Genomic DNA, 24,844 nt, shown 5'->3' on the forward strand with positions numbered 1-24,844 from the left:
AAAAACCTAGAGGACATTATACAACATCTAAAAACCTCCCCCTGTTGCCTTGATATTCTACCGATGGATTTCTTTAAAAATGTTTCGAATTGTTTGGCTTTGGATCTTCTACAGATTGTAAACATGTCTCTTTTCTCAGGTATCTTCCCACAGGCCCTGAAAACTGCAGTCATCAAGCAAATCTTAAAAAAAGAACAATCTAGACACGTCACTAATGGACAACTATAGGCCGATATCAAACCTTCCATTTTTAAGCAAAATTATTGAAAAAGCAGTTTTTCAGCAACTCAACATTTTTCTATCCCTAAACAATATTTTTGATGCCTTCCAATCGGAATTTCGAGCTCACCACAGCACAGAAACAGCTCTTGTCAAAGTTTTTAATGACATCCACTTGAACACAGATGGTGGTAAAACTACAGTCCTAATATTACTCAATCTATCTATATATCTATATCTATTATCATTCGATACGGTTGACCACAACATACTTTTGGATCAATCAGAAAACTGGGTCGGCCTCTCTGGCTCGGTACTAAAGTGGTTCCAATTCTATTTAAAGAATAGGAGTTACTTTGTGTCCATAGGTAATTATGTTTCTGAGCACAAAGACATGACGTGTGGAGTTCCCCAAGGCTCTGTCCTGGGGCCTCTTCTGTTTAATATCTATATGCTTCCACTGGCCCAGATAATGAAAAACAATAACGTAAGTTACCATAGTTGATGACACGCAAATCTACATAATGATGTCGCCTAGAGACTACAGTCCAATACAAAAACTGGCTAGGTGCATTGAATAAACTAATGATTGGATGTGCCACAACTTTCTTAAATTAAATGAAGAAAAAACTGAGGTAATTATTTTTGGAGCAAAAGAGGAACGATTAAGAACCAGCGCCCAGCTTCAAACAATAATGTTAAAAACAACAGACAAAGCCAGAAATCTTGGTGTAACTATGGACCCTAACCTAAATTTTAGCAGTCACGTTAAGACAATAACAAAATCTGCCTTTTACCACCTTAAAAATATATCAAGGGTAAAACACTTATGTGTCAACAGGATTTGGAAAAGCTTATCCACGCCTTTATTTTCAGTAGATTAGACTACTGTAACAGTGTCCTTACAGGTCTCCCTAAAAAATCAGTCAGACAGCTGCAGCTGATTCAGAATGCAGCTGCTCGAGTCCTTACAAACACAAGGAAAGCGGATCATATCACTCCAGTTCTGAAGTCTCTACACTGGCTTCCTATACCTCAAAGAATAGATTTCAAAATTCTTCTGCTGGTTTACAAGTCGCTAAATGGTTTACGGCCAAATTACCTTTCTACTTGTTAACGCAGAGGCTTCTAAGATCATCAGGGACAGGTTTGCTTGCCATCTCCAGAATCCGAACAAAAAAGGGGGAAGCAGCGTTCAGTTTCTATGCACCACGTATCTGGAACAAACTTCCGGTAAACTGTAGATCGGCACCTATGCTCAGCTCCTTTAAATCAAGGCTGAAGACCTTTCTTTTCAATACTGCCTTTGTTTAATTCATTGCACTTCACTGTATTGAGAATTTCATTCTTTTATGCCTGTATTTAATCTGTTTTTGATTAACTGTTTTAATTTTGTATGAATTGCTTTTAATTTTGTATTAACTATTTTTAATTTTGTATTAACTTGTATTAATTTCTAGCTGTGTTTTATTTATTTGTTATGTAAAGCACACTGAATTGCACAGCTGCTGAAATGTGCTATATAAATAAATTTGCCTTGCCTTGCCTTGCCTAGTGGTAAGTTGTAGTAATATTGATTCTTCAGTTTTATGTTCCTTTTTTTGCATATCGATGTTCCACAATCAAATTAGCTAAGCTTCATTCATCTCTAATGACTTTTTCTGTTGTTTACTCATCAAATCCCTCACTCCAATTCCATTTTTGGTTCTTTGATTCACAGTCAATGTTGTTACTTATGATCTTGACCAAATAGGGTTATACTTTACATTTCCATCCTGTGTTTTATTTTTTAACTCTTCACATTGTAGAAATACTTCTATAATCTAGATGTGTTATTCTCAGTATTAAAGTTGTATTCCCTGTATAATGTAAAGACTCGGGACACACAGAAAGTTAGCTTAAGCTTTGGTTACCGTATAGTTCAGTTGTGTGTGTGAGAGAGCTGGTGAATCTGCCTGGAGACAGGAGAGAGCGAGGAGGGGGACGCCTTCAAGGAAGATGTTAAAAGATTAGGAATTTGGTTAGACGGTGTTCATAATCTGACATAGACTTTGCTGACTTGAACTCTGTAAACTTTGTCTGCAGTAAGGGAAACTTTGTGAACCCACAATTGTGTTTTGTAAGCTTAAATGCTGGACTTCAGTAAACTTTCTTGACTTTAATCTATCGACTCAGTTTTGATCCCTGAGTTCTGGTGTCATTAGTCTCATTAACCAAGGCACGGGAATTAGAGTGTATAGATAACTGGAGTCAGATCTTCCTCTGGCCTTCGGGCCTGTACTTTTCCCTACATTTTCTTCAACATTTAATTGTCTTCAAATTGCCTTTAACAATGGGTAAAGGTACACTGTAAACCCGAATGTTCAAAGTAATTAAATAGATTAAGTGGGGTATACTCAAAATTTTAGAAAAAGTTATACTAACTTAATTTTGTCAAGTTGGTGTAACATGTTCTTCATTTTTGAGTATTGTTAACTAATAATTTTTGATTAAATGGAACTATTTTGTGTATAAGTAAGCATAACTTAAAAACATAACTTAAGTGCAACTTAATAGAATTAAGTAATTACATACTAAGAATGATAAAGTCCTGTTATTTCTATTGTTTCAAATAGGGGTGATTTAAAAAAAAAACTTAATTTATATAGCACATGTTAAAATACAATAAAATCTCAAAGTGCTTCACCAAATAAGTAAAATTGATCATAATAAATAAATTGCAATCAGCAAATGGTCTGAAATGCATTAGACATTAGTGGAAGACAACATGTATTTATTTTATTTATTTTTTGTATTTTTAAAACAGTAACAATTTGATTGAGGCAAATGGTCTGAAATGCATTAGACATTAGTGGAGGACAAAATGTATTTATTTTTTGCATTTTTATTGTCATCAATTTAATGTTGCTTATATATTTTTTATTTTTATTTAAGTGTTGAGCAGCTGCAGGGATCATTTTTTATGCCGAGTTAATCTCTGATTCAACCTGCGAAGCAGAAGGTGGTGCTAATATGCATACTACCTTCCTTACCGCTCTTTGGAAAAAAACAGAAGAAGAAAAGTTTGAACAACGCAGCAAGGCGGGAAGCAACAGACAGTAGGCTTGCAGAAGTTACTACCTAAGCAGCAGCAATCAGCCTCACTGGACTTACTGTAAGTTTTGAATGTTAATATTCATTCACTTTTACTTCTTTTATACATTATACATTTTTACATGCGTTTGTCTCAGAGAGTGTAGAACTTCTCCAAGCCCCCGCCCTCCACTGGCTTATCACGGAAGTCTTGTAGGGATTGGCAACTTGTCAGATATAGGTTAGCTGCTAAAGAGCTAGCTAGCTAGCTAGCTAATTAGCGCGACCACTAACCTTACACACTCCAGCAGCACAGCTAGCGACCTACCACTACCAGACTCACTGAAGAATTTTACGACGGATGAATCTAGTAATCACACGCTCATTCCCCGCTTAAAGGTGGTGTTAGAAAATGAGTTGTTAGTAGAAGCACTAACAGACACCTCATATGCGATAGTTAGTTTTTTGTTGATGGAAACTTTCAATAGTGCACCGCTAAGGTCCAATATCATATTAAAAGAGCATAAACGAGCATAATGAGTCAAACTGAGTTCCTACACTGCAAGTCCGCGCTCCCTGTAGCTTCTAGGGACGCTCGTTTTAAATTCTGTGTGAGCAGACTGTCTGAGACACGGAGATTGCTGTTAACAGAACACGAGTCAACTGCCTGTGCTCGCCCACTTGTGTTGCGTCGGTTTTAAAACAAACGACCCTGCTGGAGGCAAGCTGCTTTTCATGACAAAGATGAATAAAGTAAAAACCCTTAACAGTAATGCTTTGGTTTGTAGAAATGGCATTATTGTTGATTAAGCATGCAGTAAGGTTCAAGTGCTGCTGCTTTTCTTTACAGTAATGTTAATTTTGCTTGATGGCTTTAGTAACTTCACACTTTAGGGATCAAATGAAAAGATCATTAACAGGGAACATTTATAAGTATTTATAATTCGACACTCTTTGAATGCTTTTACTTGTTCAGTTTCAGATCAGTTTATGCCTTTGCATCTCTCTGTTCCAGTTTCAAAAAGTTAAGGAAGATAACTGGAGATGTGATAAAGATACCAGGTAATCCAATGAATCTCTCTCTCTCACACACACACACACACCTCTAAATACCAGTAACTTAAATTGGTTTTTTTTTCAGACAATGTTTTAGTGTGGTAACCCTAAATCATACACACTCCCACATACACATATCATTTGTTTATTCTACTTGCCTGTTTGATCAAAATAATGCTTTTTGCCGTATTCAAGTCAACAGTTCATGAATGTCTTCTGTTCACGAATATCATCTTCCTAATTGATATTTAACCTTTGGCACTGAACAGATCATATTTTACTTTGTATTTGCTTGCAAATATTGTTGAAGAAAGATGATGGAGACCACATTCCCCCTATGCCGACAGACCATAGTGATATCCTGCCCACCAGTGAACGAGCTCATGGACCTCTGGCCTGGTCTCAAAATAGAGTCTGAGGTAATATGGATTCAGCTCTCTCTCTGGCTGATATTTTTGCTTTATAAATGTGTGCTAGATTCTTCAAATTGGACTGTTTTTTTTAAGTGTTCTCCTCCTGCTGTTATTTCTATGCAGTTGTATGCAGAGTTCCAGCGGATTACAAATCAGAACCTGCCCAACACATGCTATCCTGAGCTTGACCGCCATCTTCCTCAACCGATGACCTTATTCAGACAGAAGGCATCAAAAACTGGGAAGACAGCAGATGCTCTGGCTAAAATTAAAAAAAAATCAATGATGAACAGGTAAATAGATTTTTACACATTTCATAGGTTGACCCAGTGGAACATTGAACAGGTTCAATGATTCAAATGAGCTTTGTGAATTTTGCAATTAGTCCACTTTATGTTTGCCATTTGTCTGATTGCATTAAAGATGTGAACAGGTTAGAAAGTGGTAAACTACCACCAAGGTTGCAGACCCTCAAGAATGGCTTAATGATGTAGAAACTCATCTGAAAAAAGGCTGCAGGGTAAAGCATTATAAAAGGCTAGTTCAAAGTTATCTCCTTTTGTCTAAATAATGCCTCAAAAAGTTACTGCACTACTTTGCAGGTGTTCAGCCAATAGGCCCAAACTACACAATATGCCTTTGTTCTCATTAATATAATGCAAAAGTAACGCTAATGTTTTGTATGTTTTAATGTTTTTCTTAACCATTGTGGGCTGCACAAGATGACCCACATTTCACTGTGCATTTGATACTGGTTATGTAAAACATTTACATTTTAGAGTTTTAAGTGAAAATGTTTCACTTCAAAAAAATTTGAAATTTCACCCAAATTGCTGCCCTGTTGCCTTACTCAGGAATTAACCAGGAAGCCAAAAGCAGTGTTTTTTTTTCTTTTATAGCTGTAGCAAACAATAATTTCATTTTGGTATTATTTATTATTGTTTTTGATTACTCCGATTATTTTCCTGACTATCTGATTAGTTGTCTGGTCAATATCAGAAATTTGTGATACATATTTATTTCCTAGGGCCTTAAAGCAACACGCCTACTTATTGGGGCTTATTCCCCGTATCCCCCAGAGTTCGATAAGTCCATACATACCCTTCTCATCTCCGTGCGTGTCGTAACTCTGTCTGATGCACCCACGCCTAGCTTAGCACAGATCCTGGAGGTAACCGGCTCCATCTATGCTCCTAATAAGTGACAAAATAACGCCAACATTTTCCTATTTACATGTTGTGATTTGTATAGTCACAGCGTGTACGAATAACAAGGTCACATGAGACACAGCCATCTTCTAACCGTATACAAACTGGGAACTATATTCTCAGAAGGCAAAGCACTGCTACTTGGGTGGAGTGATTTGCTTGCAGAACTCCAGGCGAACTCTCTGCTCCTCACCACGGGGCTTCTCAGGTGCAAATCACTCTGCCCAAGTAGCAGAAGTATCAGTGCTTCACCCTTTCTGAGAATAGTTGTCAGTATGTATACGGTTAGAAGATGGCTGTTTCTCAGCAGCTAGCAGTGGGTGCGTCAGACACGCACGGAGATGAGAAGGGTATGTATGGACTTATCTAACTCTGGGGGATATGGGGAATAAGCTAAATTCCCAATAAGTCGGTGTGTTCCTTAAGTGACCAGGAACACATTTGGAAGGCTAGAAGTTTTTCTTCTTAAAAATCTCTCAAATGTATTTATTTATTTATATACAATTTATTTAAGTATATTTTAAAATTATTTTTTATTCTATTTATTTTAATTTATAAATGTTTATTTATTTTTGTATTTAATTTTAAATTTAACTGTTCAAAAGCGGACTTTCATGACTTTTAGATATATTAAGTTAGGTAAACTTAATGTAAGTGAGGCAATCAGTTGCCACAAAATTTTTAAGTTTTGAGTCACATGTTTTTAAGTAAACAAACTCAACATATTTGACTAATGTGTACTTAAAACAATGACAACACAAACTAATAAACATTGAGTTTGGTTAACATAAACTGGTGTGGTTGTGTACTTATTTTTTTAAAGTTCTGTGAACTTATTCCTGTGGTTTGTAAACTCAAAACTTTAAGTCATAATAACTGAAAATAATTGAGCTGCCTTAACAGAAAACTGTAAGTCATATTAACTGCAAATATTTGAGTTGAGTTAAATGAGCACTTTTAATTTAACTGTTATCAAAAGGTACATGTAGCAATTCATCCAACCTTTTAAGTTCTGGAAAATTTTGACTTTTAAGTTAATCAACTTAAAAAAATTGTGGCAACTGATTGCCTCACATTTTTTGAGTTCTGGTAACTTATTCGGGTTTACAGTGTAGAACTCATTGGCAAGAAAAATTTTGTTTGTGTAGTAAACTCTTTTGGAAGTAAAATAAGATGGCCCAATACGTAAGGCTACATTTGGCACTTTAAACATATTAATAAATAACAAAGAATTAAAAAAAGGACAAATCCATTTTCCACGAGTTAATACCCCTAAAGATCACAGGTCGACAATAGACGCCACATAGAGCTCAAGGCTGGGAATATGAAGATTAATCTGTGTCAAGTTTTTCTAGCCAATAATCTGTACTACATTGTGTTTTGGTTAGGCACCTACTTAGATTATGGTTATTCACATCCTCATGTATGTCTCAATAATCTGTACTACTACTACTACTACACCTACTTAGATTATGGTTATTCACATGCTCATTTATGTCTCGGCAATTGCAGCAAGTTTTGGTTTGATACCATTTTGTTACACGAAAAAATGGTAAATAAAAACGTGTCACATACACACAGTACAATGTTGTGAAATGTAATTACTGCATATAACCATCCTTTCATCCCTAATGCTCTTTTAATATTACACAACTATAGGCTACACTACAACCCTTACAGCATTACTCTCTAATATCTTTAGTACTAATGACAATGTATTTAAATAGAGATTACAATAGAGATTTATATTTGATCACCAATATACAGATTACATGACATTATACACTGAATATACAATAGAAACTAAAGACAAAGGTACACATTTAAATTACTGATAAAACCTTAAATAAGTCTTTACAGTGAAACACAGCACACATGGCTTAGAGGGGGATTTAGATACAGAATCTCAACAATATGTGCGGATATTAAGACGCAGAATGTCTTCTCTAAGAGATCTTAAGGTGATAACTTCAAACTTTCAATACTGCTGTCAAAGCTGGGACCGGTTTTCTGATGAAAAGCAGAGGTGTGCAACAACAGAGTGAAATCTCTTTTAAATGGTTATTTTAAATGATGGTTATCAGTTATGAAAATGTTGCTTTTGTCTGGTCTTTTGAACTAGTTCTTTTCCTCTCCTCATCTGTCTCCTGCCGGGGTCATTAATCATAACTAAGACAAGCAGAAATAGAAAGAGGAAGTTTTCAAATCTAATGTTCAGAGTTAGGCGTGAGGCTAACAGTGTGGAAGGAAGTGAAATCATAATGAATTTACTGCATTTGAAACCACGAGAACATCTCACACCCAACACAACCAACTTGTATCTATGTAGCTCGACAAATATCCACTCTGTACAGGAACATACAGTATAATGGCAACAACAGTTTAACAGTTGTACATATGGTGTAGTGTGTAAATATGGTAGGTTAAAGTCAAAGCTACTTCTTCAGCTAGGACCAGATGTACAAACAGCACATAAACAGGAAACAATACTTAGCTTCCTACTGATAAAGTGATCTTGATCTGACATTTATGAACAGAAATGCAACATGTATATGTCTATCATACTTAATAAAATATGCAAACACAAGAGCGTGAGCTGTGAGTGATATGATGCTGTGGAAATTAAAAAATAAGTTGAGATATGTTGTATAATAAAAAATAAAAAAAACATGGTTCATTTCAGTTGTTAGCCAGTTTCTCTGATTGTATGTTTTTTGTGTGGAGTTAACAGTGATCTGTAAAATGTTAATCCAAGGTTCATTTATATAGTCTACTGTACTCAACTTTCATCTCTTTTGTTTTATTCTTTGTCTTCAGATTGGAGGCATTTTATTCCATATTTTAAAATGTGATGTAAAAAAACAATAACAAAAAAAAACTATATACTATATACAATGTTGGTAACCAGGTTGTCCAGTACCAGTTTCCTGCGTAGTGTGTGTGACTGATGCTTTATTTGGTGATACACATATGTGGAAGTATCATGTATGAGTTTCTAATAGACACAGTTTCACCTAACACGATGTATATCATTACTCAGTTTGTTTTCTCTGTCTACAAATCCTTACACTCTGGCTCATGTCTGCTTTTATCGAATTTTGAAATATATATATTTTTAATTATTTTATTATGGACCACTTATTAAGCTGCCTAATGCTTTATTAAAAAAAGTATGTAAATTAACTAAAACAGCCACAGTAAAGCATCCTAACCTGTAGATGCAGGAACATTCTCCCATCACAATGTATCACTGACTGTACAGGACAGAGTACAAACAGTAATAAAGAGGATTGTGCTCATTTCTATTCAAAACCCTTTTACACTTCTCCCATAGGTGCATGAAGTAGAATAAAAAATACATATAGTATGTACAAAGGTTAACGGGAGATGAGGTAATGGCATGATTTAGAGATTATTGTTTTTGCGAAACAGATTTCAGTGTGAGTCAACTAGTTTCTTCCTCTATCCAACCTCTTACGTAATCTGTTAACTGTGTAGTAATGGGTTTTTTAGCTCACTGTTGATGAAGACAAGGACCAAAAGAGGAAACACAGTTAACTGTTTAGACTACGCTGAACCTGACTTCTCACCAAATATCAAGCAGACACAGAGGATGCAGCAAATGGAGGTATCTGATTATGTTAATAAGCCACTGAGACCAAAGCAGAAAGGCAGTGGGGATGCAAATCAAACAGGTAATAAACTTTATCAGTTGATGGTTTATGTGTAGCCTACTGTTAAACAACACAGTTCTACTTATTGTACTCTATCAAGTGTTTTAAGCTGCACTAGTAGCATGGCCCAACAATCCTGTCCTTCAATACTGAAAAAGTGTTTACTGTTAAATATTTCATCAAAACCACGATCTTTGCCGAGTCTTAACCAAAGTGTTTTCATTGCATCATTTACATGAACACACACGAGGCTCAGGAGGTGAACTCTAGGGCTAACTTACAATTATTTTCATTGTCAATTAATCTGTTGATTATTTCACTGATGAATCAATTCTTTGTTTGGTCTCTACAATGTCCGAAAATGGTGAAAATGTGAATCAGTGTTTCCCAAAGTCCAAGATGACGTCCTCAAATGTCTTGTTTTGTCCACATCTCAAAGATATTCAGTTTACTGTCACAGAGGAGAGAAGAAACTAGAAAATATTCACATTTAACGAGCTGGAATCAGAGAAGTTTTACTGTTTTTTCATAAAAAAATTACTCAAACTGATTAATCGATTTCCAAAATAGTCAGCGATTGATTTAATAGTTGACAACTTAGTGATTCACCATTGCAGCTCTAGTGAGCTCTAGTGTTAAAGTCCTGTGATGTACATAAATTGTTACATAACAGCAATCCTGTTATTTGCCCTATTGGACGTCATTGTAGCGATGGCAACAATTCATTTGGGAGTAACTGACAGAGAAGACGGCCAAAGCTTGAAAAAAAAAAGACCCAAGTTGTAATTATATGTAACTCTCCATTCAGCCAACCATTAGCATGCTAATGTAGGTTGGTTAGTTTGGTTAACTTACTTGATAATCTTACTGGAAGTTGAATTAATTTATCATTATTTTAATGTGTCAACAGCACATGGCAGCTTCACATGGCTGCCAGAGTGGTTATACATTTTTGTTGGTGAGTCTGTGTTGGTTTTACAGAGAGAAGACTCTGCCAGGTGCTTCTCCTCAGCTTTGGGCTGCTGTGCGTCATACAAGCCATTCTCAATGTTTCTCTACGCCTGACATGTGAGTATGGTTTCTTTGTATTGTGTAAGTTAAAATGTGCTAAGAGTTGCATCAGTAGCACCACCATATTACAAGTTCAAAGGCTCAGTGATGTAACTTCACATGTTGGTGTCAAAACCTTTGTGCAACTGTTTTACTGTCAAACTAAACCTGAACAAAATTTGGGTTTTAAATTCATTTAAAATGTATATTTTTTATGTATATCCTATCAGTATACTCTACCCACTCGGACTGCAACACAACTCATTTGCCTGGTCAGTGCAACAGATTACAAGAACGATTCAACGCTTTGACGCGAGACACAAACCTGCTGGAAAACAGAAACACTGAGCTAACCAACAAGATCAAGGACCTGGAGGAGGAGAGGGACAGGCTGAGGACTAATCTGGAGACCGGTGAGAACAGATCAGGCTAAGTCTTCTCACCTTAACTTTACTTCCTCTTCATTTCTTCCTCACTCATTCTTTCTCTATTTTTGTCGGTTTGGTCCCTGTGACGTCTCTTGCTACCTACTACTACCTACACATGATTATATAGTTTTATATCTGTAATGTAGGTATTTACAACAGAGATACACAATCAAATATGAGTTGTACTTCTAGCTCCTGCTTGATGCCTCCGAGTCTCATTTGTGATGTGTGACTTTGTTGTCCAGCAGGGTGGTGGGAGATCAACTCCAGATGTTACTTCCTCTCCACTGAGCAGAAGACTTGGGAGGACAGCAGGAAATACTGTAAGAGTAAAGGTGCTGACTTGGTGGTGATCAGCAGCGAACAGGAACAGGTACAGGAAATCTCTGTCTGGTTGTTTGGGGTGTTTACATTCTTGATGTTGAAGTCGTATCGTTACATTTTCTGTATAATACACAGAGGGCCTTGTACCGTCTGGATGGGGATGCGTATCTCTTGTTCTGGATCGGTCTGTATAACACAACTGAAACCACTGGATGGAAATGGGTGGATGGATCTGCGCTGACCAAACCGTAAGGATTTTAGAATAACTCTGGACAGGTTGATTCAAGACTTAAGTAGCAAAGTAATAAATGCAGTCTAAGGCTATAGTGATAGTGACAGGTCAAACATTTTGGACAGGATCTGAAACAGGCAAACAGACCTAACAGTGAATGTGTGTTGTGTTTCACTTTATTTCCTTGTTTTGCTACACACTTGGGAGGGGGAAATGGGGATTTAGGTCTTAAAGTGCTCATATTATGCTCATTTTTCAGGGTCATAATTGTATTTAGAGGTTATATCAGTATAGGTTTACGTGGTTTATTTTTCAAAAAACACAATTTTTTTTTGTTTTAGCTACAGAGTGAGACCTCTCACTTCTGTTCCATCTTTGTTGGGAGTCGCAATTCAATTCAATTCAATTTTATTTATAGTATCAAATCATAACAAGAGTTATCTCGAGACACTTTACAGATAGAGTAGGTCTAGACCACACTCTATAAAGCCCCAACAATTCCAATAGTTCCCCCAAGAGCAAGCATTAGCAGTGGCTATTGCGACAGTGGCGAGGAAAAACTCCCTTTTAGGAAGAAACCTCGGCAGACCCAGACTCTTGGTGGGCGGTGTCTGACGGTTGGGGTTATGACGGTACAGGATGTAGCGTGGCACAGCAGAGCATGGGTGGACGTGGTGGACGCAGCAGGACGTAGTCGGGCATTGCAGGGAATCGCAGAGCGTAGCAGGGTGTAGCAGGTCCATAGCCACAGCTGCACCCAAGACCCAGGTCTTGGTGTCGCCCTAATCCGAGGCGATGTTCTGGGTGAAGAAGAAACATAAGGACTCCGGGGAGTAAACTCCCCAGAGCTAGGTGAGTAACAAGCACTTCTGAGACATGATGTGCATAAAAGGAAACAAAAGAAAAGAGCGTGTCATAAGAAGGAACTTCCTCGGCAGTCTAGAATTATAACAGCATAACTAGGAGAGGCACTATATTATTGATTATACGATAGGTAAATCTGATGACTGTAAAGAGAAGCAGAGAAAAGCAGGGGTGCTGTGTCTGCAGCTATATACCCTGCCCCGCCGGTCTAGGCGTTCACTGCAACTCCTCACTCCCTAACTATAAGCTTTATCAAAGAGGAGAGTTTTCAGTTTAGTCTTAAATGTAGCGACGGTGTCTGCCCCCCGAACCCAGATTGGGAGCTGGTTCCACAGGAGAGGAGCCTGATAGCTGAAGGCTCTGCCTCCCATTCTACTTTTAGAGACTCTAGGAACCACAAGTAACTCTGCATTCTGGGAGCGTAGTGCTCTAGTGGGACAATAAGGTACTAAGAGGTCCTCAAGATATGAAGGAGCTTGACCATTTAGAGCTTTATAGGTCAGAAGAAGGATTTTAAATTCAATCCTGGATTTTACAGGAAGCCAATGGAGAGAAGCTAATACAGGAGAAATATGATCTCTTTTCTTAGTTCTTGTCAGAACACGCGCTGCAGCATTCTGGATCAGCTGGAGAGTCCTAACGGACTTATTTGAGCATCCTGATAATAAGGAATTACAGTAGTCCAGCCTGGAAGTAACGAATGCATGGACTAGTTTTTCTGCATCGTTTTGAGACAGGATGTTCCTAATTTTAGCAATGTTACGAAGGTGAAAAAAGGCTGTTCTAGAGGTGTGTTTTAGATGGGCGTTAAAGGATAGATCCTGATCAAAAATAACTCCTAGATTTCTGACAGTAGTACTTGAGGCCAGGGCAATGCCATCCAGAGTAATTATATCTTCGGCTAATGAGGTTCGTAGGGGTTTGGAGCCCAGGACAATAACTTCGGTTTTGTTTGAGTTTAACATCAGGAAATTGTAGGCCATCCATGATTTTATATCTTTAATGCAAGCTTGAAGTTTAGCTAGCTGGCTGGTTTCGTCTGGCTTGATTGACAGATATAATTGGGTGTCATCCGCATAACAGTGAAAGTTAATTGAGTGTTTCCTAATAATATTGCCTAGAGGAAGCATATATAAGGAGAATAGAATTGGTCCAAGCACTGAGCCTTGAGGAACGCCATGGTTAATTTTAGCGTAATTGGAGGGTTTATTGTTAACATTAACAAATTGCGATCGATCAGAGAAGTAGGACTTAAACCAGTTTAGTGCGATTCCTTTAATGCCAACTAAATGTTCCAATCTCTGTAAGAGGATGGTATGGTCAATAGTATCGAATGCAGCACTAAGATCTAATAAGACAAGTACGGAGACAAGTCCTTTGTCTGATGCAGTTAGAAGATCGTTAGTGATTTTCACCAGTGCCGTCTCAGATGCTTTCTAAATCCTGACTGAAAGTCCTCAAATAAGCTATTGCTATGTAGAAAATCACATAACTGGTTAGCGACTACTTTCTCAAGGATCTTGGAGAGAAAGGGAAGGTTAGATATAGGTCTATAGTTGGCTAAGACCTCAGGATCGAGGGTGGGTTTTTTCAGTAGAGGTTTTATCACAGCTACTTTAAATGACTGCGGTACATAACCTGTCAATAAAGACATATTTATCATATCTAGCAATGAAGTGTTAACCACGGGTAACGCTTCTTTAAGTAGCTTCGTTGGGATGGGGTCCAAGAGACAGGTAGATGGCTTAGCTGAAGAGACCTTTAGCATTAATTGTTGAGGGTTTATAGGATAAAAGCAATCTAAGTATATGTCAGGTCTAGTCGTTCTTTCTAGCAGTCTGTCAGTTAAAGGTGACCCATTAGAGGTTGGGGGAAAGAGGTGATGAATAGTATCTCTAATTGTTATAATTTTATCGTTAAAGAAACTCATGAAGTCATCACTACTCAGAGCTATAGGAATAGATGGCTCAGTAGAGCTGTGGCTATCTGTCAGCCTGGCTACAGTGCTGAAAAGAAACCTTGGGTTGTTCTTATTTTCTTCTATTAGTGATGAATAGTAGTCTGATCTGGCCTTTCTTAGGGTCTTCCTATAGGTTTTCAGACTGTCTTGCCAGTCTAAACGAGATTCTTCCAGTTTGGTGGAACGCCATTTACTTTCAAGTTTGCGCGAGATTTGCTTTAATTTACGAGTTTGGGAGTTATACCAAGGTGCTAGTTTCCTTTGCTTCATCGTCTTCTTTTTAAGGGGAGCAACAGAGTCTAAAGTCGTCCGTAGGCAGGCCGTAGCATCGTCTACGAAATGATCAATTTGAGAGGGACTAAAGTTTACATAAAGATCCTCTGTTATATTACGGCACGTTAATGAGTTTAGTGCTGTTGGAATATCTTCCTTAAATTTAGCTATAGCACTGTCAGATAGGCTTCTAGCGTAGAAGCTTTTATCTAATTTCGTATAATCGGGTAGTAAGAATTCGAAAGTTATTAAGAAGTGGTCTGATAATAAAGGATTTTGCGGGAATACTATTACGTCTTCAATTTTGATGCCATATGCCAGCACAAGGTCGAGGGTGTGGTTAAAACAGTGCGTGGCCTCATGCACACTCTGACTGAAACCAATTGAATCTAGTAGTGAGTTGAAAGCAGTACTAAGGCTATTGCTGTCAACGTCCACATGGATATTAAAATCACCTACAATAAGTACTTTGTCTGATTTTAGGACTACACATGATAAAAACTCTGAGAATTCCGATAAAAATTCACAATATGGACCTGGTGCTCGGTAGACAACAACAAATATAATAGGCTGTACTGTTTTCCATGTTGGATGCTGAAGGTTAAGAACGAGATTTTCAAAAGAGTTATAATTTAGTTTAGGTTTAGGATTAATTAACAGGTTAGAGTCAAATATGGCTGCAACTCCCCCTCCTCGGCCTGAGCCTCTAGGAATTTGAGTATTAATATGAGTGGGAGGAGTGGCTTCATTTAGACTGACATAATCTTCATGGCCCAGCCAGGTTTCAGTTAGACAGAATAGATCAATTTGATTATCGGATATCAATTCGTTTACTAGTATTGCTTTAGAAGACAGAGATCTGATATTTAGTAGACCGCATCTAATTTTCCTATCCTGTTCTATCATTGCAGTGGTAGTTGTAATTCCAATTAGGTTGTTAAGTATTGCCCCTTTTTTGGTTACCTGTGGCTGACGTGAACTGGATGCTAAATTGACTATGTTTGCAGTCAACTCCTTATTACTTAGGGGATTCAACACTTTGTATGGTCTATTGTTGATTATAACTGGAATAGTACTAGTATTACATTTTACCCTGCAGAAAACATTTTCAGATTCATTCACTTGTAAAGTGCCATTAGGATCAATACCTGGGGGGCATGAATCTGTGATATTTTCAACAGAATGTCAATACTTAACTTTCAGTGTGGTCGTTATGTTGTCAGATAGCAGCCTGGCTCCATGTCGGTTTGGGTGGAGACCATCATGTTTCAGCAGGCTGGGCCTCTCCCAGAACAAGTTGAAGTTGTCGACATAGGGAATGCCCAGGGAAGCGCAGTGGGGTTTCAGCCAGGTGTGGAGCCCGAACAGTCTGGACCATCTTTCAGCACCCTTTCTGTAGGTAGGTAGAGGCCCAGAAATGACGATCCGTTTTCCTGTGCCCATCAGGGTGGTGATGAGAGTGGTGAAGTCTTTTCGAAGTGCTGTCGACCGTCTCTCTCTGATGTCGTTTGTGCCCACATGCACGATGATGTTGTCGACCTTAGCGTGGCAGGCGAGGATGCTGGGAAGTTTGTGCTGGATGTCACGGACCTTGGCACCAGGGAAGCAGTAGACCTTGGACGGACCGCTAGGTGTAGGGGGAATGTAGAGGTCCCTGACCATGGAGCTTCCGATGACCAGCGTGGAAGTCGCACACGCTCAGTACCTAGGTAAGGACTACTAGTCAGTCAGAAGCAGAGTATGAGGGCGTGCCATGCTAGCAGCTAGGCGAGCATTATAACGTGTGTTCCAAAGTGACCACGTTTGTCTCTGAAGTAAAGGCTGGACTACAATAGAGCTGTTTGGAGCAGTTTGTGAACAGTGTTTTCTGTTGGAGATGGTAAGTCCCTTTGGGGTGGACTTTGGGCTTTTTAACTTTGTAAACTTATAACGTGCACAAAAAGATATATAATACAAGGAAAGGGAAAAAGCCAAAAAGCAGAATATGAGCACTTTAAGGTGACACATATATATGGACACTAGGTCACTCCTGACATGTCAGGACAAATATATGTCTATATTTGTTACCATTCCTCTAAACAACCTGATTTATTGGTGACAAAGGCTCCCGAAGCGCCATACTGTCACTCCATGAATATTCTGTATCTTTCTGACCACCCTCGCTACACCGTCATTTAGATTTTGGCAGTCTGGCCAGCCGGATGGTGGTGGCCCCAACAACATGGAGGACTGTGTGGAGATGTATCACCAGAACCCAGTGCTGGCCAGCTGGAACGACGCCCCCTGTGGAGCCAAGCGCGGCTGGCTGTGTGAGAAAGATCAGGCTGAAAAGATCCGTGCCTAGGCATAGTCACTACAATACATTGTAACATCAATGAAAAACCAAAATATGGATAATTAAAATAAGCAAATCTCAGTGAGAATTAAAGACATATTACAATGTACAATGTAATACAATTACAAAAGACTAATTTGTGCAAGTTGGTGATGCTTTGGATAATATATGATACACTTTGTGACATACTTTGTGCTAAATCGAATGTATTATTATTTGGTAATTATTGTTTTTTACTAGCTTTTAGTGGGAACCTCCATTTGTTGTTAAAGTGCCCATATTATGAAAAAAATCACTTTTTCTGGGATTTGGGGTGTTATGTTGTGTCTCTGGTGCTTTCACACACATACAAACTTTGAAAAAAATCCATCCATGCTGTTTAGAGTGAGATACGGTTCCTGAATGTGTCCTGTCTTCAGTCTCTGGGTGAGCTGTTCAAAATCGGCACGGCTTGTGACATCACAAGCCGAAACGAGCAGGCTAACCGCAACCATTAGCTCCTAACGCTAGCATGCTAACGCTAGCATGCTACCTCGTTCTCAATAGCAAAGCACTGTTACAACACACACAAGTTCACCATAATCTACAAAAGAACTACTTCCATGTGCGCCCTCATTTAGAAGTCTCCCAGCTAATCCTGCCTTGTAACTGACCGAAGTTGTAGAAACAGCCTTTCTTTTACTGTCTATGGAGCTAGCTAGCTGACATGATCTACATCTGAGCTACTGCACATGAGCGAGTGCAATCAAAGATAGTACAGAAGAAAAAGAAGAAAAGAGGTCTCACTCTGTAGCTAAAACAGAGACCAGCTGAAAAGAGGAGCTGCAGCAGTGAGAGAGAGCACTGCAGTACAACCAATATGGTGTTTTTTGAAAATTAAACCATGTAAACCTATTCTGGTACAACCTTAAAATACAATTATGAACCTGAAAATGAGCATAATATGGCTGCTTTAATATTTACAGTGTTTCCTGTTGGATGTTTCTCTGTGTTTTTGTGGATTCTGTTTTTTCGATTGTTCCAGCCTGGCTACCTTCCTGAGGACACTTTGTGTAAGACTGTTTTGTTTTAATAAATCCTCTCACTGCATTTGGGTCCAAGCCTAGTCTTTCCTGACTAAACCTGACAGTCAGGACCCCCGTCTGCTCGGAGAGCTTGTTGTTCAGGTCAGGATAACAAACATATTCCCAGATTCCAACTTCCCGGATCAATAACTCGCTTGATTCCACCGTAGACAACGAGCCGTCCACATGGAGAAATAACGTTGGTCTCTATAGTAAGTGTAACTGAATGCAATAGGCTCCTGTAAATATGAGTGAGAGTGACATTGTGTCAAAGTTGTAACAATGTGATAAGTTGTGTAATGGTTTTTACTGTACCATCGTACTCCTCGTGTCTTTACCACCTCATGTTTAAGATTAGGGCTGCACAATTAATCACAATTTTATCGAAATTGCAATATGAACTAGTGCAAAATCCAAATCGCAGAGGGGTGCAATATTTGTTAAAGGCCAAATATGTGTGAAACCATTCTAAAATAAAGTATTGCGGTGCTGCAGAGACGTCCCAGCCTACACATCCTATCCTACAGACTACAGAAAACAACTTTGTTTGGTACAGATCCTCGCAAAAAATCACTCTTAAATCATTTTTTTTTTATTATATATTTTTCAGTGAAAATGAGAATAATGTTACAAAAATGATCATTCCCTCCAATATCGTGAATCATATTGCAATTGCAATATCGGGGCTGTCTGCTGTACGGAGCAGACACTTTCAGTTTTACTGGACGGGGAGTGAATGACTTCAAGTTATGGCAGAGCGCCCTCGTGTACAGGGAAAATCAGAAAGAATCAAGATGGTGCTGGATGCTGCCAGGACATTTCTTAACTTTGTGTATCGGGATCAGGTGAAGACCTACATACTACACTTAGGGACGGATTTGCACAAACACAGACGGTTGTGTCTGGGTAATAGTATAGACTCTGAGCCCGTGTGTGTCCATGCAGACTCTGAGTCAGCAGAACGCCGGGCTGCTGAGGCCATGGCCAGCCATTCTTTCAGGGCTATTTACAGAGAAAAGGTGGAGTATTTAATATCATTTATTATGTTATATTTTCAACTGCATTTCAGGGTTCTATATCTTTAAGTAACTCAAATGTTTAATTACTATGTTTTTGTGGTCATGCAGGTTCCCTGTGCTCACGCCCTGAGCCACAGCCCGGGACACGGTGTAAGGCAGTGGCTGGCAGTAGTGCACCGGTCTGGTACAGGTCAGATATACGAGTATGGCCGCATCTGCAGAAACGGTAAAAGATTTGGCTCTAAAGCCAGCAGTGGGAAGACCCCCGAGCTGGGGCTAGCGGAGGAGAGGGCTGCCAACGTCTAAAGTCTGATTTATGATTCTGCGGAGGCTCCACGCAGAGCTTTCTCCGTTGCCTACGTGAATGGCCTGAAAGTTTATACGGGCGCGTTGTGTGCGTTGATCTCTGTAAGAGAATAGCAGGCTGCCTTTCTGTGTGGCATTTGCATGTTCTCCCCGTCTCTGCATGGGGTTTTCTCCTGGTGCTCCAGTTACTAAAAACGTGTTCCCCTCCCTCTCACTTAGTTGGAAGTCGCTTTGGATAAAAGCGCCAGCTAAATGACATGTAATGTAGAGTTACTCCCCTGTTCTTTCTGACCACGGTGGGAAATCTGGAACAGGAAAAGTTAACCCTCTCCTTGATTTCATGTTGTTGATGGAGAAGGAGAACCAGGAAATGAGTCGGGGAGGGGGGGGAAGGCAACTGTGGTGGCAAAATTGATTCTTTATATTCTTGTCTTATTCCTGTTTTAAATTGATTCTTTATATTCTTGTCTTATTCCTGTTTTAAATTGATTCTTTATATTCTTGTCTTTCTGTTTTACTTTGTCTCACAATGCTGAAAGTGAGTTTTTCTTATTCTCACATGTTGAAAGTAAGAGCCACGAAGTCTGGGAACGTAATGTGTACGCTGAACAGATAGGGACTACAAGGTCACCCTAAACTATCTGTTATTTCTCCCTGAATAGTTGAGACTTCTCACATAGTTGAGATAAAGGGATGTCTAAACCTTGGGGTAGAAACTGGTACAGAGGGGAAGAAGTGAGGTGGCTCCTGAATGTCTGACTATGTTTGATTGTAAGAAATGGTGTGAGTCATGTTTAGAAAGAGGGGCATGTCTTTTTTTATCTCACTGGAGATGCATATATACTGTGCTTTTTGTTATTCGTTGAAGAGATCTTTCACACCAGAGCTGCGTGACTTTTGTGAACCGTGTGCTTCCTGCATTTGCAAATGTAAATAAATACTCAAAGACCAAACTTTGGTTTAATCCTCAAATCGTCCTTATTTGTTTCATCTGGTGTTTTTGATACGCACTCCTGCTGCTAACAAGAAAAACTTCCACTACACAACGCTACCAAGCCACAGCCGAGCCACGTGGGTCGCCGCTAGGGCTGGGCGATATGGACAAAATCAAATATCACAATATTTTTGACCAAATATCTCAATATAGATACCGCAACAATATTGTTGTGTTGACTATTGGTGCTTTAACAAAATATTTACTAGGGCTGTCAATCAATTAAAAAAAATTAATCTAATTAATTACAGGCTCTGTGATTAATTAATCACATACATAATTAACGGTGCCTGAACCGATACTTTTTAAGAAAGAAAAGAAAACAAAGGGTACTAAACAACAGTTGGTGACATTAAAGAACGGCTTGTTTATTGCTAAGGCCATATGGTCAAAATTAAATGATTTAATAATGTATAACAATAACTTATTTCACTAGTAAATTGCTGTTGAACGACAAAAACAACCACCAAGGACATTTACAATAACTTCAAATGCACCACGAAGCTGTAGTTTACCAGTTTTGGACTAAGTCTGTTTTTTACGAGGAAGAAAATAGATGAAAGTATAAAACTAGAGTTGTATGGTAGGACTTTGGAAAGGGTTAAAAGTTTTACATTTCTGGGTGTGTATTTTGATACAGGACTTACATGGAGGGATCATGTTTCAAAAATAGTAGACAAATGTAAAAGGGTATTGAATTTAATGAGATGTCTTGCTGGAATGGAATGGGGAGCAGATGTAGCTTCTTTGAAGCAAATTTATATATATTTAATTAGAGCAAGAATTGAATATGGGTGTTTGGTTTATGGATCTGCACGCAAGTCAGTTTTAGCTGGATTAGATATAGTCCAAGCTAAGGCACTGAGAATATGTACAGGAGCTGTGCGATCTTCTCCAGTGTGTTCTTTGCAGGTAGAAACAGGAGAAATGCCACTCTGGTTGCAAAGAAAGCAACTTCAGGCTAACTATTGGGTCAACTTGATGGGTCAAAGGTGTGATCACCCAGTTAAAATAACAATTCAGAGAAGTTGGGAGAGAGAGGTGGCAAGAATTTCAAGTTTTGGATGGACAGGGGAGACAGTGGCACAGGAAATGTCTGTTCATGATAAGAACTTTTGTCCTGGAGTGATGTGGCCATCAGTTCCTTTATGGCAATTGGAGGTCCCAAAGACTGATTTAGACATACTTGGGATTAAGTTAGAAAATCCTGAATCAGATTTAGTGCGTGAATTCCAGTGTCATATAATAGAAAGATATCAGGAACACTTATTAATGTTTACTGATGGTTCAAAGGATCAAGAAACAGGTGCTACAGGAGCAGCTTTTGTTGTTCAGAGGTGGAATGCCCAAGCGAGTAAGAGAACCTCAAATTTCCTAAGTGTGTTCACAGTGGAGTTATATGCAATCGTGATGGCAGTACAATGGACTGAGCAGATTCAGAACCAGAAAGTGTTGATATGTAGTGACTCTGTGTCAGCTATCAATAGTATTGGGAAAGGGTCATCAAAGAGTCGACAAGACCTTGTGTATGATATTCTTCTGGCAATTAGAGATGTGAAAATTAGAGGGGTAGCAATATCATTCATTTGGGTCCCAGCTCATGTAGGTATTGCATCAAATGAAAGGGTTGATAAGTTGGCCAAGGAAGCTGCTGAAAAGGAAATCATAGATGTCAACATTAATCTATCTAAGGCGGAGGGTAAAAGCATTGTGTGGCAGGGAACAATTTTAAAATGGCAACAGATCTGGGAGCAAGAAAACAAAGGAAGGCATCTATTCTCAATTTCTAGGAAAGTAACTGACTCAGTTAATGTTTGTAAAAGAGGGGAAAGTAGACGTAAGGAAGAGGTTATTATTTCTAGAATGAGGATTGGTCAAACATTGCTGAACAGCACTTTATTTATTTTAGGTAAACATCAGAGTGGCTTGTGTTCATGTCAGGAACCTGAGACAGTGCATCATGTTTTGATTTCTTGTCGAAATTATGACCGACAAAGACAAGATCTACTCAGAGAATTGCGAGAAATTGGTTTGGAAGAAGTATCTCTGAAGAGTATTTTAGGATCAAGTGGGAGGGGAAAACGTTGTTTGTTTAAATTTTTAATAGACACTGGACTGTATAACAGGATATAATGCACTGCGGTGCTAGTTCCATAGATGGCAGCAATGCAACTTTTTGGATGCCGGCTGCCGTAAAATCCCAAAGAAGAAGAAGAAGTTTACCAGTTTCATTGAACGCACCGTCTGTGTTGTTTTTCCGACGGCAGCTCGGCAGCTGCAGATTGTTACATCCCGCTGTTGAGTTACAGTCCTCTACAGTAGTGATGGGCGAATGAAGCCTTGTGAAGCCTCTGAAGCTTCTTCCTGATTGTATCGCAAAATGATCCGAAGCATCAAAGCATCAAAAACAACACAGTGACATCTGGTGGTCAGTCAGAAATGACAGCGGCTATGAACTCGATACATTCGAACGAAGCTACAACATGAACATAGGAGAGACAGAATGGACACATGCATATGGCATGACTGAACTTGAATTAAATTACATGAACATGACATGACTGAATTAAAAATATAAAGCCTATGTTTGAATATAACATAATATAATAATATAAATTACTGTGATCAGGATTTGAATGTAAGTATGTTTAATTAGGCTAAATATGGATTCAATAAACTGCAACAACAATTCCATCTTCTACCGCTACGTAGAATTATGTACAGGTGTATGTAAGTAGGCTAATTTCCATTAAAAGGCTAATCAAATAAATTGTAAGCCACACTCATAAACCCTGCGATGTTCCAGTGAATTCTAACGGGCCGTTGGTAAGCACGCAGTGACATGAATCCATGAATCCAGCCAACCCTTCCGGAGTTTCAGTGACGTTCGAAGCTTCGGACGTCATCAGTCACGTGCTTATTTCAATTCGATACAAGCTCCAACACTGCTTCGAACCAGTGTGCTTTGCGGGAGTGATACAAGCTTCAGTGCCTCAGTGTCAAACGTCCCATCACTACTCTACAGTAAAACACAGTCAAACTTTACACCGTTCAGCGTTAGCTGTCAGCATTGTAACCGTGTTTAATCCAGCTACTAGCTAGCGGTAGGCTAACGTTAGCTGCTGTCGAGTATAGTGTTAACTAGCGTCACATGCAGCGGTGTTTGTGTTTGTATCGTCTTCAGAGCACCAGAGAGAAGTGCAGACATATCAGTGGCACCAGATTTCGGTAGCCAGGGTTGGCAGGAAGAAGATTTTTACAAGTAAATGTTCCAGTTAATGATCCAGGCAGCACATTTTCATCTCCCTCCTTCATTTTACAGTCCAATGGTGGCTAGAACGGCTCCGGGTCAAACGTCAATATGGAATGGATTAATCTGTGTTAATCTGCGTTATTTTTTTTTAATCCGTTATTTTTTCTCAGATTAATTAATCGAAATTAACGCATTATTTTGACAGCCCTAATATTTACACAATGAGATTTTTGATAAATAATCATCAGTAATGTGGATATAATGACTAAGTGGGTAAAGGCAAATAATGGAACAGCTACAACAGTCTGGTAAGTTCAGAAAATGACAACTTCACTGTAATGCAGCCTTTAAAACCAGGAAAAGACACCACTTATGCCATATTACGATATTCAAAATCTAATATATAATATCGATATATTGCCCAGCTCTTGTCGCCGCGACGTGTAGTTACATTTCTGGAGAGGTGACGTCAGGCTACGGCGTAGGGTCGGTATCTCCACCTACCTACGTACGTAGTCACGGCGTCGATTTAACGCAGAAGCATAAATCAGCCTTAACTTGCCGCTGTAGTTTTATTTTGTGACTTTTCTTGTTTTTGTTAACTGACTTATTTTTTGTTTACTTCTTTTGAAGCCCAGCCTACTGGCATCTCGGAGGAGGAGGAGCTGGTGGAGGTAGAGTTGGAGCAGGAGGGGAAGGAGGTGGAGATGGAGTTGGAGGAGATGAAGGAGGAAGAGGAGGAGGAGGAGGAGGAGGAGCCAGCAGCTAAATGCCCCCTCTGTGATGGTCCTGCAGGTCACAAAGGCTAAGTCACCTTCAGAGGAAATGAGTTCTGTGAGCGGGCGGCAGGAGGACATATGACGGTGCAGCAGTGGATGAAGACGTGGATTCCCAGAAGCACCAGATGGAGGCTGGAGAAGAAATGGAAGGCCATGCAGGCAGGCGGTCTGCCGCCTCCCAAACCGCGGACCTGCAACCTGTGTGGCCAGCGTACGTTGAAAGCCACAGGCCACAGCATCTTCAGGAAGACCAGGGAGACTTTCTGCTCCCAGGCGGACCTGGAGAGGAGGACTGTGGAGCAGTGGCTGACAGAGAAGAGA

At 39.2% G+C, this 24,844-nt stretch overlaps 2 long non-coding RNA genes across 2 annotated transcripts; both read left to right on the top strand.

Annotated features, from left to right (window-relative positions):
- The first annotated feature begins 9,458 nt into the window (after nucleotides 1–9,458).
- On the top strand, nucleotides 9,459–11,107 carry LOC116040188. Its single transcript, XR_004897842.1, has 3 exons — nucleotides 9,459–9,663; nucleotides 10,624–10,710; nucleotides 10,923–11,107. It is a non-coding gene; the product is annotated as an uncharacterized LOC116040188 (long non-coding RNA).
- A 239-nt stretch (nucleotides 11,108–11,346) lies between these two features.
- Nucleotides 11,347–17,221, top strand: LOC118495430. The gene is made up of 3 exons (XR_004897841.1): nucleotides 11,347–11,493; nucleotides 11,580–11,692; nucleotides 16,952–17,221. It is a non-coding gene; the product is annotated as an uncharacterized LOC118495430 (long non-coding RNA).
- The last annotated feature ends 7,623 nt before the right edge of the window (nucleotides 17,222–24,844 follow it).

Source organism: Sander lucioperca, chromosome 7 (genome assembly GCF_008315115.2).
Source record: "Sander lucioperca isolate FBNREF2018 chromosome 7, SLUC_FBN_1.2, whole genome shotgun sequence".
Taxonomy (NCBI): domain Eukaryota; kingdom Metazoa; phylum Chordata; class Actinopteri; order Perciformes; family Percidae; genus Sander; species Sander lucioperca.